This window comes from Perna viridis, chromosome 7, assembly GCF_037379345.1.
Source record: "Perna viridis isolate PV_CMFRI_1.1 ecotype Kerala chromosome 7, ASM3737934v1, whole genome shotgun sequence".
Lineage (NCBI taxonomy): Eukaryota > Metazoa > Mollusca > Bivalvia > Mytilida > Mytilidae > Perna > Perna viridis.
Window position 1 is genome coordinate 18,804,229 of NC_142451.1, and position 15,190 is coordinate 18,819,418.

At 31.4% G+C, this 15,190-nt stretch overlaps 1 protein-coding gene across 5 annotated transcripts in view; it reads right to left on the reverse strand.

The window, feature by feature from the left end:
- LOC148611662 (centrosome-associated protein 350-like) overlaps positions 1-15,190 on the reverse strand; it is a 118,630-nt gene that overhangs the window by 56,937 nt on the left and 46,503 nt on the right. The window contains exon 1 of one of the 5 annotated variants that reach the window (XM_088592435.1): positions 7,740-7,910. The exons of the other annotated variants lie outside the window; for them this stretch is intronic. The gene's annotated coding sequence lies outside the window, so the exon portion shown is untranslated. Of the gene's footprint in view, positions 1-7,739; positions 7,911-15,190 lie in introns of those variants that run through there. 5 annotated transcript variants of the gene reach the window in all.

Consider the following 15,190-nt stretch of genomic DNA (forward strand, 5'->3'; position numbering starts at 1 on the left):
TCTTTAACAAATTACTTTTTGAGTACAAGAAGCCCAACCCCTCTTAGGCAAAGCCTAAAATTATATTTTATCAAAGAACATTAGTGAGCAAGGTTACAATACCAAACATAAATACATTTGCACTCAATGGAATAATTTCAGTCCCTATACCCAAACAAAAAGTGGTCAGCCCCATGACTGATTTCTGTTAACATCAATACTATCCAAGCTTTTTATAGCTAACCAACAATTTACCAAAGTTTGAATGAAATCAGTATAACATAGAGCCACCCTCCAGGCAACAAGCCTAAATCATTAATCTTTTATTAAGTCCCCTCCCAAAAGAGTGGTCCTCTTTAACAAATTTCTGTGAAAACCAATTCCATCCAAGTTTTAAAAGATACCATTCATTCATCAAATTTTGAATGAAACCATCAAAAAAAAAAATAAAATAAAATAAAATTGAGCCTCTATTCAGAGCCTAAATCTTTTTTTTTTTTTTTACTGAGTCTCCCTCCCAAAAAAGTTTTCTGTAAAAAAATCCCATTCAAGACTTTATTGCTAGTATCCTAAGTTTGAATGAAATCAGTTAAGAACTGAGGCATTATCCAGGCAACAATAACTTATGGCAAACAGATGGGTCAAAAACATTATACTTCTGTAACTTTGCTCCACTTCAAACCACTGTCACATGTTTTACTTCATCACATATTGTAACCTACCCAAACGAGACCAACTACACTTTGTACTGTTCTTGTTTATTTGTCAATTCTTTTTTAATTAAGACATTTTTATCAGGTGCTCATTACATGTATTCATATATATGTAAATGTAATGATAAGTAAATAAAATACAATGGCCATCACCTCCTGTATCAAAAGGTTAGTGTCAAAATTTATACTACCGGTATATAACATGTTTATTACCTGGGTGTAATCATTTTCTTTACTATAATAAATAAATAGGCGTAGTCCAGAATATGCTTTACTGTCTAGCTTCAATAATAATAACCCTATTTTTATGAGTAAACGGTTTTCCGTTATGGAAATAGACTGTATGTAGGTCCTGTTCTATTAATGGTAGTGTAAAGGATTGAAATTAAATATCTTGAATCCCCTATATGAAAAAAAAACCTGAAATGTGAAACTTAGTGAAGACCTCCCTCACAGTAAAATCCAAATAAATCATGTAAAATTTAAAATATGTATAGCTAAAATTGGCATGTCTTTGAGACAACTTAAAATTTTTACACTACCTCACATGGTATGATACTTCCATGTTGTATCAAGGTCAAGGCTGTCATTGTTAGCTGACTGATTTTCAAGAACAGCGTAATAATATGTCGCTAAGCAAGGCTACCTATGTATTTTAGAAAATCAACCAGAAACAGATTCAAATGAATTGTCTTTGTCTCCGCTGTTACGTAATTAAGTCATAACCAATTCAATTTACAATCAAACTAATTCATTCAATAATAACAGGAACAATAAACTGCCACTTAATTAATCTATGTAACAATGCTACAGCTGATAAACAAAGGCAGCTACAACAGAATCACAAACCATCCCGCAGTAGGCCATCCTCGTTTTTTTTTACTGTGATCATCTTGTTTCATTTAAAAAAAATGTGATTATATAGTTACGTAACTTGCAGTTGGAACTAAATGTAAAGGAAATGTAACAAAGGAGTATTGTGGAATATCAAAAAGTGTTAATATCATTTCCATGTATTCAAATGACAAACATTTGGGACCAAAATACATATACTTTAATACAACTGGTTTTTTTTTTCTCTCCCTCTTGCTTTTAGACACATTCATCTGATGTGAATAGTTCAAAAGCATTATCTATATTGATATTAGCCATCAGATAATGGTTCTTAACCATAGAAGTTAACTGTCCTGACAACCAAAGCACAATGCTTCATGATTTTTAACAGTATAAAATTATATCCTGTCTCACAATCATTTCAAACATCTAAAGAATGCACAATAAATACTTGAAAAACTTTTTTTTCTCATAAGTCCAGCAATTCATTAATATGACTGTATACTTCATTCAATGTAAAATTAGCTATTTTTTTCTTTATAAAAAACATTAAAAAAGTCTTTAATTTAAATCAATATTGGTTAAGAATTCAATAGTGGAGGCTTTTAGTGCATTTGTTCTTCAGAAAATTGCAATGCAGTACATGTATCAACCTTTTCAGTACATAGTAGTTAGTCTACACAATGAGAACAAGACACACATATCTGTCATTAAAAATTGACATGGCTTATTTCCATTTTCAAAGCTTCGAAAGAGAAATTCTGCTTAAAACTGTATAAAAAACCTGCATATTGTCATTCATTTAAATTGCAAATTTGTAATACATGGTGTGACTATAAAATACCTTAACTGACTAGCACTACAATTAATATTTACAAGAAATAAGGTGTTCTTACCAAAATCTTATACATGTAAATAATGCTACTTAAACATGAAATCACCACAAAAAATGAAAAGATTACATGAAAACAACGCTTAAAGCCCTTTCAAGCAACATCATGACAATATGTTTTATGTTGTTGGAAAACTAAATTATAAATGATGTGACCACAAAAAGCTTCACTGCAAACTTGTCTAAGACAGTAAAGACAAGTGTACAGACAGACAGACTGAAAATCTTTATCCTATGATTTTTTGGCATCATCCATGTCATAAAATATTAAGTTAGAAGAAATGAAAGAAGGTATTTCTTTCAAAACAGTACTAGTAAATCAAACAGTAATCCCAGCACACAGTGCATGTAAACTGCAGATAATTTAATGTCTTTATACAAAATCCCTATCTAGGTTCAAATAATGTCTCAAACTTTCAGGACAATTTAACACCTTGCACTTGAAGTATTGACAGATAGTGAAAAAACAACTTTTCAAAAAGATTTACAATGAGCAAAGTTCAAAGTGATATTCTACTAAGGAACTACTTTTTTGATTGGAAGGATATAATAAATGTAAGGGGCTATGCCCATTAATTTGATCAGATACCACAAAGATCAATATCAGACCAGATAAGTAATGACAGATGCATCATAAAAATTACTGCATAATCTAGGCCTTTCAGTAAGTGGCAGCACAAAGAACTCATAACCTATCAAAGTTCTACTTGATACCTCCTGAATCATAGAATGGTCTAGAAAATTACCTCATACATAAAGGAAAGTACCTGTTGTCTCAGAAAATAGGAAAGTACCTGATGTCACAGAATATAGTGAAGTATTGATACCTGTTGTCTCAGAAAATAAGAAATCTGTGAGTGATAGCCTCGTTTTTAATCACAATATAAAGAGAATAATCATTGTCCTCAGTAAACAGGAAGTTGTTGAATTTTTACACACAAAAAAATCCAAAACATGGCATACCTGCAGGAAGAGTGTGTTAAATTTCAAACTGCTGTGATGAATAGTTGCTGAGAATTCTGTGATGGAAACAAGTGTTAAAGAAAAACAGACAAGGGTCAAGAGTGGGAGTAAAATAAGAAAGAGTTTTTTTTCTAAAAAAATAACCAATTACCTGTTGTCTAAAAAATTGGCAAGTACATATTGTGTCAGAAGATAAAAAGTACTCGTCTCAAAACAATAGGCAAGTACCTGTTGTGTCAGAAGATAGAAATTACTTGTTGTCTCAAAAAATTAGGCAAGTTCATATTTGTCAGAAGTTAAAATGTACATGTTGTCTAAAAAAACAGGCAAGTACATATTGTGCCAGAAGACAGAAAGTACTTGTCTAAAAAAATAGACAATTACATATTTTGTCAGAAGATAGAAAGTACTTGTTGTCTCAAAAAAATACAGAATTCAAATTACTATATCAGTTTCAATGTGAACTTTCTGACACTAAGTTCTGAACAGGTATTTGACCTATGAATAAAGCACATAGGGAGAAACAATTGGCCGCCAAGGATCTGTTGCCTATTACAGAATTATTTCAAATTTAAACTGGTGAAAAGAATGTAATACAGATCCAAATTGTATTCTATCATTAAACTTTACTTAGCTGTTGTTGGCATAAAGCCTGCTTACCAATATCAAATTGTTAGAACTATTTTTCAGTTACATTGAAAAGAAATGACAAATTAATCATTATCTTTTTAAACTGACAGTACAAATATTCAGCTATCAAATTCTAAAACTTTCTATGATATCTGTAAACTTCTCAGAATTCATTACTATAAAATCAGGTTTTAATTTAAGGGCTCTAATTAAGTTTCCATGATCTGTCACATCACGTTTTAAGTCATTGAGATCTTTATTTCAAAATTTTACATCATTAACTCCACCAATTTTCCCAAGAAAAAATAACAATCCTGCTAAAAGTACCGTAATGATTTTTTTCCTAAAAATAATTTTTCCTCAAAAGAGATCATCAATGAGACATATAGGAAATATGTAATTAGTCACTATAATGTCTTATAATGAACGTGTTGCTGTACTCCTCTGTGTAGAAACACAGTGGACAAAACAAAAGCTAGGACTTTATAGCTTGAGTATATGTCTGATGCAGGGGTTCAAATTAACAGTGGTCTGAATTCTGGGACTCTCAACTTTATAATGTTTTTTTACCTAGGTCTTGGGCCATTATTATCTCATACACTGACACTTAATTAAAGACTTCTCATTTTCCTAAAGAGGACCTTTGATTGAAAATTTGAAGAAGTCCTGGACCTATCACTCTTGAAAGCAAATTTGTACCCCTGCTTCTGGATTTTAAAATGTGTTTGGTGTAAGATTAGGTGCTTTGGTTTACTAAGCTTCAAATACAATGGGACATTAAAATGTCTTGTTTAGATTATTCAGGGTTCAGTTTAGACAGGTTTCTTGTTTATACAAGATTCAGTTCAGACCAGTTTCTGGTTTATTCAGGGTTCAGTTTAGACAGGTTTCTGGTTTATTCGGGGTTCAGTTCAGACTGGTTTCTGATTTATTCGGGGTTCAGTTCAGACCAGTTTCTGGTTTATTCAGGGTTCAATTTAGACAGATTTTGGGTTTATTCAGGGTTCAGTTTAGACAGTTTCTGGTTTATTCAGGGTTCAGTTTAGACAGGTTTCTGGTTTATTAAAGGTTCAGTTTAGACAGGTTTCTGGTTTATTCTGGGTTCAGTTCAGACCAGTTTCTGGTTAATTTGGGGTTCAGTTCAGACCAGTTTCTGGTTTATTTGGGGTTCAGTTCAGACTGGTTTCTGCTTTAATCGGGGTTCAGTTTAGACAGGTTTCTGGTTCATTCGGGATTCAGTTTAGACAGGTTTCACAACAGACCTGAGACAAAAGACTACCTAAGGAACTTTAATTTGATTATGACAGAACATCCAACTATATGTCTGATTGAGACTTGCAAATAACAATGATTCCTTAAACAAATCAAGACTAAGTTTGTAACTATGATAAGCCATACATATTCTGGGTTGATTTTTACAGACTTCAAAGCAGTTATTTACTTTGAAACATATAGTCATTAGTTTATTCCTTATTTCTGCAAAATGTTGAAAATCTTCAGAGAACACAACAGCAAGATAAAACATACCCAAATCATTATTAGGCCAAATTAAAAATGATGTGTGTTTCCTATTACCCAACCCACTCTGTTTTTCAGTTTTTTTGTAATTTTAATAAGCACTGTTAAAGTCATTATATTTCTCCCATGTACTCAATATAAAAAAGAGTAAAAAAAAACCAAACAAACAAACAAACAAAAAACAATCTTTCTACCCCATTTTTATCAAAGGTGAAATAGGAAAAACACATCTTTTTTTGGCCTTTTACAATTTATTCCACACTCATCAAAATAAAAAGTAATACTTACATTCAATACAGTGACATTTTAAATATCTAATATACTCCCCACAATACATTCATTATAATTGAATTGTATTGTACCATGCAAAAACTAATTTCTAATCATAAATTACACCTCTCAAGATCAGAACTAACAAAACACTGAGAAACTTTAGACAGTTTGAGCCTCAAATATTCAATATCTTTTTTAAATTTACTGCTTATTAATGCTAAATGTTGTAGAAATTATCATGACCTTATGATCTTTCCAATTGTAATAGGACAACCTATACTGTTTACTGATGACAACTCACAATGAACTAGAAAGTGATACTCAAGATGGCTTTATATGAAAGATATGTACTAGATTATATGAGACAAATTCAGGAGTTCTATACTAGTTCTGTGTAGAATGTACGAGTACTTAATAAGACACCTGCGTCTGTTCGAATTAATAGAATGCTATTGAATTCTCAATTGAAATCATTGACAATATTTTTGCTCAAGTACACATGAATGCAACACAAATAAACAATTTTAAATGTACCAAAATTAAATATTTTTGTATGTTGATAACCTCAGGAGACACATATCCAATACTCATATTTATTACCCTTAAAGAAAGAGCCATGAAGTTGAGAATTCCAATTCTTCTTGTCAACAAAAAAAGGGTGAATTTTGTATTCCTATCAGAAGACAGGGCTCACTAGACAGGGCTCACTAAGAGACAACCATCATATTTTTGGTCTAGAAATATTTTTCTCTTTCTCTTTTTGAATAACATAAAAAAATTGTATTGCAAACCTTTCAATCTAAGAGATGTTTGCCCTACACAGAAATCTTGCAAAGAATAATTGTTCTAAGACTTCCAATACAAAACCTGCATCAAAAAGCAGGGGGATCCAGAACTTTGGAAGGAAGAGGTTGATCTAGGCTATTATTTACACATTTTTGCCCAAATTTTGCACTAAATTACCAAATTTGTCAACAAAAGGTAGTTCTGAACCCAGGACCCCCTCTCAAACACCGGAAACTCAACAAACTATCTAAACCAATGAAATAAATGGCAGATAATGTTATAAATGTCACCAATAAAATGATCCCACCTTAACTCTTTTCCCTTAGATTTGCCATAACATGCTAATAAAGTCTGAGAACCAGACCACAATGTTGTTTACACATATCTCTCTATCAAAGATACTGGCTGGTCAGCCACCTTTTAAGACTATTCTTTGTTTGTCAAGATATAAACAACAAACATGAAAACTCAGTAATAACTTGCGAGAAATTACATTTTGGTGTTTGTTCAAAGATCTTGACCACATGAACATCCATTTTTGCCACTTGAAAGCTCTTTAATCAATTAAGCACAAAATTGATACTTCAATGACTTATTCAACAGCTTTGTAATAAGATTGAAATGAAAATAAAAGGACCATGCACAAAATCCCCAGTGTATCAGAATTGGTTTAACAAGGATTAAACCTTTGATGTTGTTCTAGCTATAAAAATATACAATGAGTTAAACTGCATGAGGTTTCAATTATAAATAATATTCTGAACACAGTGGCTGGTTCTAAAAAAATTTAATCAAAATTAAATGGCAACTTCCCAAATAACTGAGAATGTTCCCCTTTTTTAGGAACCCCAAAAATAAGTACTAAATTGTATTTGCTACAGAGCATATATTATAAAAAAGGACACCTTCAAGAAAAATAATTTAAACAGTGCAAGGACAATAAAAAAAAAATAAAAGGCTAGTCATGGTAACAGACAAGATGAAATATTCTAAACAAATCAATATCAAGCTCCATAAAGGCATATACAAAAATGTATCGAGCATTTAAAACTAAATTGAATAAATTGGATATACAAATTAATTTTGAAAAAGGCTGGAATAATGGCACTCAGAAATTCAATATAACAAATCTAATCAATACTACCGCCTACCTTAATACAAAAACAAATCTCAAACTTTGTAAGGATATATCCAAAAAAACACTGTTCAATTAATTCATATAGCAAACAATTATATATCGAAAATCATAAATCCAAAGAATTTCTAAACAAAAATGGTTCCGTAAGCAGAAAATATCACTTCATTATAATATAAACATAAATGCGAAATGAATTTTATAAATAATAATTTTAAACAGGTAAACGTATATATTGGCAGTCAGGTGAATAAAAGTCTTGGCATTTGATCATAAATGTACAGTACTGTATTAACAATCTGATATTGAACCACCATACAAAAGAAGCCCATATAAACTTATCTGTCCCATGAATGTATTTAAATCATAAACTTTAAAGGTGTTGAACTTTATAACAGTACTTGCTAAATTGTACCATATGTATATATGTAAAGAATTTAATGGTCTGTACCCATTTGGAAATTAAAATCCTCTGAAATCATTGCACACCCATATTGTAGGGTTGAGGGTTTTCAACATTTTACAGAATAATATGGTCTATTATAACAATAAATAAATCCCTAAATCTTTGCAAGGGTTCAAATGATGATGGCCCCACAAATAAAAAAAAGAGAAAGGTCCTCGGTAAGAGTAAATGTCAAGTACGGTAGGACCAGGACCAAGGTAACTAAAATTTCAATGGTCCTCCATCAGAAATGGTACCAGACTTCAAACCAGTATTAATTTGATCCCCTGCTTTGCACACCAATCGTGAGTATTTTAGATTTTCAACTGTATAAGGGAAGTTACATTGAAATCTTTGTATAATCTTTACATACTTCAACCAAAATAGTCTAGTAGCAAGAGTAAATTACCTAACTAATCATACTCATCTCTATATACCAAATCCTGCTCATGGATCAAGATAATTGAAATTAAAGAACCTTACGTATCATGGTGAATTCAACTACTAAAAATCATGTCAATATCTGCAAGCCTTATGAAAAAAGTCCAGAAAACTGTTATTTCTGTGAAATTTGTTAAGTTCAAGGCCCCATACTTTTGGTAAAAATCATTGGAGCAGAACAAAACATAAACTTGACCTGTACTTATCATGGTGAACTTATATATCAAAAATCATGTCAATATCTTCAAGTGTATAGAAAAAAGTCCAGAAACCTGTTATTTCTGTGAATTTTGTTAAGTTCAAGGCCCATAATTTTGGTAAAAATCATCAGAGTGGAACGAAAGTTAAACTAGATCTGTAACTTATCATGGTGAACTTATATACCAAAAAATCACGTCAATATCTGCAAGTGTTTAGAAAGTGTGGAAAACTGAAGATGGACTGACAGACGGGTCAAAAACATTATGCCCTTTGAAACTTTGTTGCATGGGGTATAAAAAAGGTCAATACTGCGGTATATAGCAAATAGAGATAGAGTCCAGTTTTCTCATTGAAGAGTTTAATTTTTGGATTGAAAGAACTTCACTGTAATATCCCTGTGCTCTTCCTTTTTTAAAAGATATTTTTTATCTGTTTATTTATTCACCTTCATGAAAACATTGACTTTTGAAAATATCAACAGCCATTGTCCCTTTCAATGATGAGGCATACTTGGTTGCTCAAAGTCAGAAAATAAATGTTCAATGAAGAAGTTTGAATACACTGAATATGTATCATTGCCTTTTAAATGTGAAAATTTTGTGAGATGACTTCTAATAAAGTTGCAAATGTAGTATTACCATTCATGAATTTGAATTTCTTCTAAACCATCTATTTAGACTTACACATTGAACTGAACAAGTAAAGCTGATATTTATAAACTGTCATGCATTGGATGAATAAACACATTTAACCAAATCACTGTTTGCAAATACCATGAAACATCAGATACAAATTGAATTGAAGACTTTGGATCTGCTCTACAGGCGTCAGTTTCACAAAAAGTCGTAAGTATGAAATTGATCGTAAATCATGACGTCACAATGCTATTTTAGTTTATGATGTCATTACTTACGATCAACTTTACACTTACGACTTTTTGTGAAATCGATACCTGATGTCTACTAAGCCTTCTTGATCAACACTGTACTTAGCAAATGAAGTTTGTGGGATAAGCAGCCAAAGGTCTATAGAGTGCCTGTATGAACTTTTCTGCTTGTCGGGATGAGTATTGAAGCTTGGGACATCAAACCATTGATATATTCTTAATTTATAGTCTTTGCTGTGTTTGTTTGTTTTCCATGTCTGGTCTTTGTCTCTGTATTACATTTTCTTGATTTCCACTAGAATCTTGGTTCCCTTGAATACTCTTTGACATAATATGTATAAAGCTATTCTCAGAAGATATAGGCCAATCATTCATTCATAATTAAGAAGACAAGCATCAATAACCAAGAACTTCATATATGTCTTCTGTACATGTTACACTAGTACATGAAGTTAATAAGGCAAGATGTAAAAATATTTCTGTTTACCATAGCCCATGTGCTCACAAAAAAAAAATTGAGTCGGTAGGTAAGTAAATAATCTTAATTTTAATGTACAAATTATTATCATCAAGAATAAGATTAAGAATTTAAGAATGCACCAGAAATGATATGTTCTAAAACATAATTAGTTCAGTATGAGACCAGACATATTCCAAGTGCTTTCTAAAGGTCTGTTAAACATATATTTAGGCCAAAAAAAAAAAAAATGTCTGTTTCGGGTTTCCCAACCGACCCTAATTTTTTCTCCTGACCCTAATACATTTTTTTGTCCAAAATTGACAAAATTGGGAATTTCTGCTGATTTCCAGTATAATACTGATCACTTCTGATAAAACCAAAAGTACGTTAAAAACCAGGTCACAATAGCGTTTGAATAGGAGACTTATTTATATCACATAAATAAAGTGTACTTATATTTTGTTCAAAATTCCTACAAAAAATAAGTGTATTGTAATAAAAGTCATGATTAATAGGTGTGTATGTAAAAAATTAAACTTTCTACTTAAAACCATACACTTTCATGACTTAAACATGATGCTATTTAACAAATATAGGCTCAACTTTAATCGAGAAAAAATAAAATGAAAAAAAAAAAAAAAAATGAAAATGCCTACCTACCCACCCTATTTTTGGGAGGAATGTAACCCTAAACAGACATAATTTTTTTTGGCCTTATTATTCAGCATATCATTCGCTTATAATGCAAGCTTGTATTATTAAACTGTGCTAAATTTAAATCATGCAACAATATGAAAGTTTTGCACTGTGAAAGTATTACAACACTGCCCTCCTTACATTTGGAATACTTCTGTATACTGGGGGGTAATTTATCTCATGGCCAATTTCACTTTATCTCTATTTTGAATAAAATTCTTTAAAGCAAGGGAGAAGAAAAAATAAACGCAGATCCTTTAAAATAGCAAGGTCAATCCAAGAGTCTTGAGTTGCCTTCACACCTACACTATCACACACCAGAGGATATAATTTATCGCTAGATTTTAATTTCAAATCCATTTACAAAACAGCATTTAAAACCTTAATTAGTGACACATGCATTCTAATTTCAGATTTCCAACCATACCAATCCAATATAAACATGAAATTATGCATGTATCTATGGGAAAATTACTAACTCCACGGCATTTACAAAGAACATTCATACATAGTGGAGATAATTTCTGACAATAACGGGTATCAATTCCTCTACTATTTGCAGATGGGTGAATTACTTAACAGTAATTTGTCATCGCGTGGGTATATAGAAAATAAATGCGAATTCTTTCCTAGAATTTCAGGTGATTTATTTAAATTTCATATAACCTTATAGCAATATAATTTAAACAAATATTTCAATGGCAGGCACAAAACAGCAGTAAAAAGAGGATACTAATATACTTTCATAACTTAAATGTATTAAAACAACTAATTGGGGGGGGGGGTTTAGTGATGCTCAAGACGATGTGACAGTGAGACAATTTTGTCATGAACCATTTACACAGACAACATTGTGTAATGAATGCTGTCTAGAAAGAGCCCTATAAATTGTCAAGATGACAAACACTGAAATTGAATCAAAATTTACTCCCCAACTTCCTTGATGCATAACGATATCCTTTCAAAATCAATTATCTCAATGTGACCGACTTTAAAGGAACCTAATTTATTTAATTTAAAAGATTTCAGTTCAGAAATAATTTGAAAATGCATTGAAGTCAAAATTTCTCGGTAATCAAAATCATATCTAATTTCTAAAAGGGTGTTTCCCAAACACACTTAAAGTAGACTCGAGGATGAAGAGCTTTAACAAAGTTTTGTTGTAATATGTTGTCGTTTTTTTTTCATTTCTTTATCTAATTCTTAACTGAATTTATGAAATGCATCGTGAAAAAAAACATAATTTAAAAAAAGTAATTTTTAATCAAAATTTCATAATCATATTTCTATATATCAATATAAACCAAAGTTTAAAGATGAAAGGTAATATGTTTGGATCAATATAATGTATTTTTAACAAATTAAATGTTTAAAGCTATACATTATAAAATTGATAAATATTAGTACAGTGTGGCCTACTTGAACTTATCAGTGTACATAAATGCATTTTTCAATTTAACCAATCTTAATAGAAATAATTACAAGTTATGTTTTGTATTAAAAATATAAAGACAATTCATCATGTAGGATATGTAATAAATTATAATTTTTTAGATAGATATGTACACACTAAATAACCTGTGAAGCAGCATATTTTTAAAGTGTGCACCACAGGTATATAGACAAAATGTATAAGTCATTCCATATAATTTGGTTTTAGTATCAAAATTTAACGATTAAGTACCAGTCCATGTAAAATTCAGACAGTGCCAACATTAAAGTGATTCATGGTGAAGAAAAACCCACCGAACAAATGATACTTATTCAATTTACATATGTTATATTTTTACGTAACAATGTCCTTTCCATATTCAGAATTGTATTTTTGAGAAAACCATACATTTATCTCTCACTAAAATCTACTAAATCAAACGAAATCAAGAACAATAACTCTTGCTAAGAGTCAGTTTCATGTACAATCTATATAAGTTTTATCTCAAAAGTGCAACGTTCAAATGAAAAAACTAAGACTGGTAATTTGATCAGTAACTATTTCTGAACAAGATATAATAGTGATTTCAGTGGGTTTTTAAAATTTGTGAATCATCTCCTGTCTGGTTTTTTATAAAGACTGATACTTAAATCATCAAAAACAGCTGATGCCACACACTCACAACAAAATTTTGTCCATGAGATGATAGATGGAATTTTTTATCCAATCAGAAAGTGTGTTACTTCTGATATTAAATTACAATAACTAGTCATAACAGAAAAGAATAGAAGGGAACAAGTTACAGGCAAAACCAATCTGGCTCTCTAACAGGATTAAAAAGATCTCATATTACAACTGATAGCACTAAAATAACTGCTAGTCAATAAAAACAAATTAGCAACACAATAACTAAAAGAAATGTGTCCATATAACAAAGAATACGTCAGCCATATCTAATACTTAAAGGAGCATAACATGGAACTGATATGTGAGTAAACACCCTCACAAACAGATTATCATACTGAACCTAACATAGTTACATTCCAATGAAACATTACAAATATTTGAGTTCAGGAAAAAAAAGAGGAAAAAACAAAAGCAATGACGCCATACAACAAGAAAATTAATGACCAAGCCAAAAAAACAAAGATGTACAGCAAATATGACGCTGATATACCAGTACAGAGAAAGTCTTTCACATGGTACAACACATCACAATGAAGTTGAATATCAAAATTGAAATTGTACCCATGCAGATATGTGTGTGCTCTAAAAGCATCTAATAGATAGTAGATAGGCGACCAAGCCAAAAGTGTGATCAACTTGACAACAATTCATGATAAATACCGAATTTCAATATATTCCCATCAAGAAAGATGAAGATCTGTGTGAAAAAAAATTATGAGACAAATGCATGCATATTATTCAAGACATCAGCAAAACTGAATGGCCTAACATCTCAAGAGAAATTTCAATCATATCAAAAGATGAAAAAAGTGTGAATTGGCCACACAACACAAAGCAAACTGACAAGATACTTGCAATCACGATACCAGGCAAACTGACAAGATACTTGGCAATCACAAAACTAGGCAAACTGACAAGATACTTGCAGTCAGGACACCAGGCAAACTGACAAGATACTTGGTAATCACAAAACCAGGCAAACTGACAAGATACTTGTAGTCACAACACCAGGCAAACTGACAAGATACTTGGCAATCACAAAACCAGGCAAACTGAAAAGACACTTGGCAATCACAACACCAGGCAAACTGACAAGATACTTGCAGTCACAATACCAGGCCAACTGACAAGATACTTGGCAATCACAAAACCAGGCAAACTGAAAAGACACTTGGCAATCACAACACCAGGCAAACTGACAAGATACTTGCAGTCACAATACCAGGCCAACTGACAAGATACTTGGCAATCACAAAACCAGGCAAACTGAAAAGACACTTGGCAATCACAACACCAGGCAAACTGACAAGATACTTGCAGTCACAATACCAGGCAAACTGACAAAATACTTGGCAATTACAACACCAGGCAAACAGACAGGATACATAACTGCATGAATAAACTAATTTACATAGGGCACATTCAAAACCCAAGACTCAAAATGACTAAGTCTTCCTTATTGGAAGGATACATGTATTGAAGAAAATTCACCTATGTTCTCAAAACCTTGAATAAGTTTCTATACATATAACAGATTGAAAAGAAGTTATACACTAGAGTACTAAAGTTAAACACATAAATATCAGCCTTTACTTTTATGACTATTGGCATGTCGTACTATCAAACAGAAAAATTCTGAGGTCTCTTTTTCACTTTTTATACATTATATCTTACACAAACAAGACTTAAGGCTGAGATATGGCTATATAGTGATAAGGTGCTGGTAGTTACATGTGGATCAGAATATCAATGATTGAAAAAAATTTTACTTTTAAATAAACAAACTTTAATGGTATGCTTGTTAATCAAACATTTGGCACTCTTGATGTTTGTTGAATTTTTGTCCAAATCGACATAGGTACGTCTCTATACTTTGATGTGAGGCCATGCCAAATTGCAGGGTTTAAGCTTAGAAGTAATACATGATAAGGGCAAATCTTGGCCACAAAGCTACCTGTTCAATTATATTACCTTAAAATAGAAAGAAAAAACTCTGCTATTCAAGGTATGTTGTATTCTTTAAAAAAGATGTCTAAATAATAGTAATTATACCAAAGGAGATATAACTAAAAACCGGAGGAATAATTTATGACGACAATGCATGTGTACCTGTATTGAGTTCTATCAATAGTGTGATCTCCTATTATACAAGAAATAGAAACGTCTCCTTTATTGTCAAACATTGGTTCTTACAAACATTTCCACCATACGCTATAATC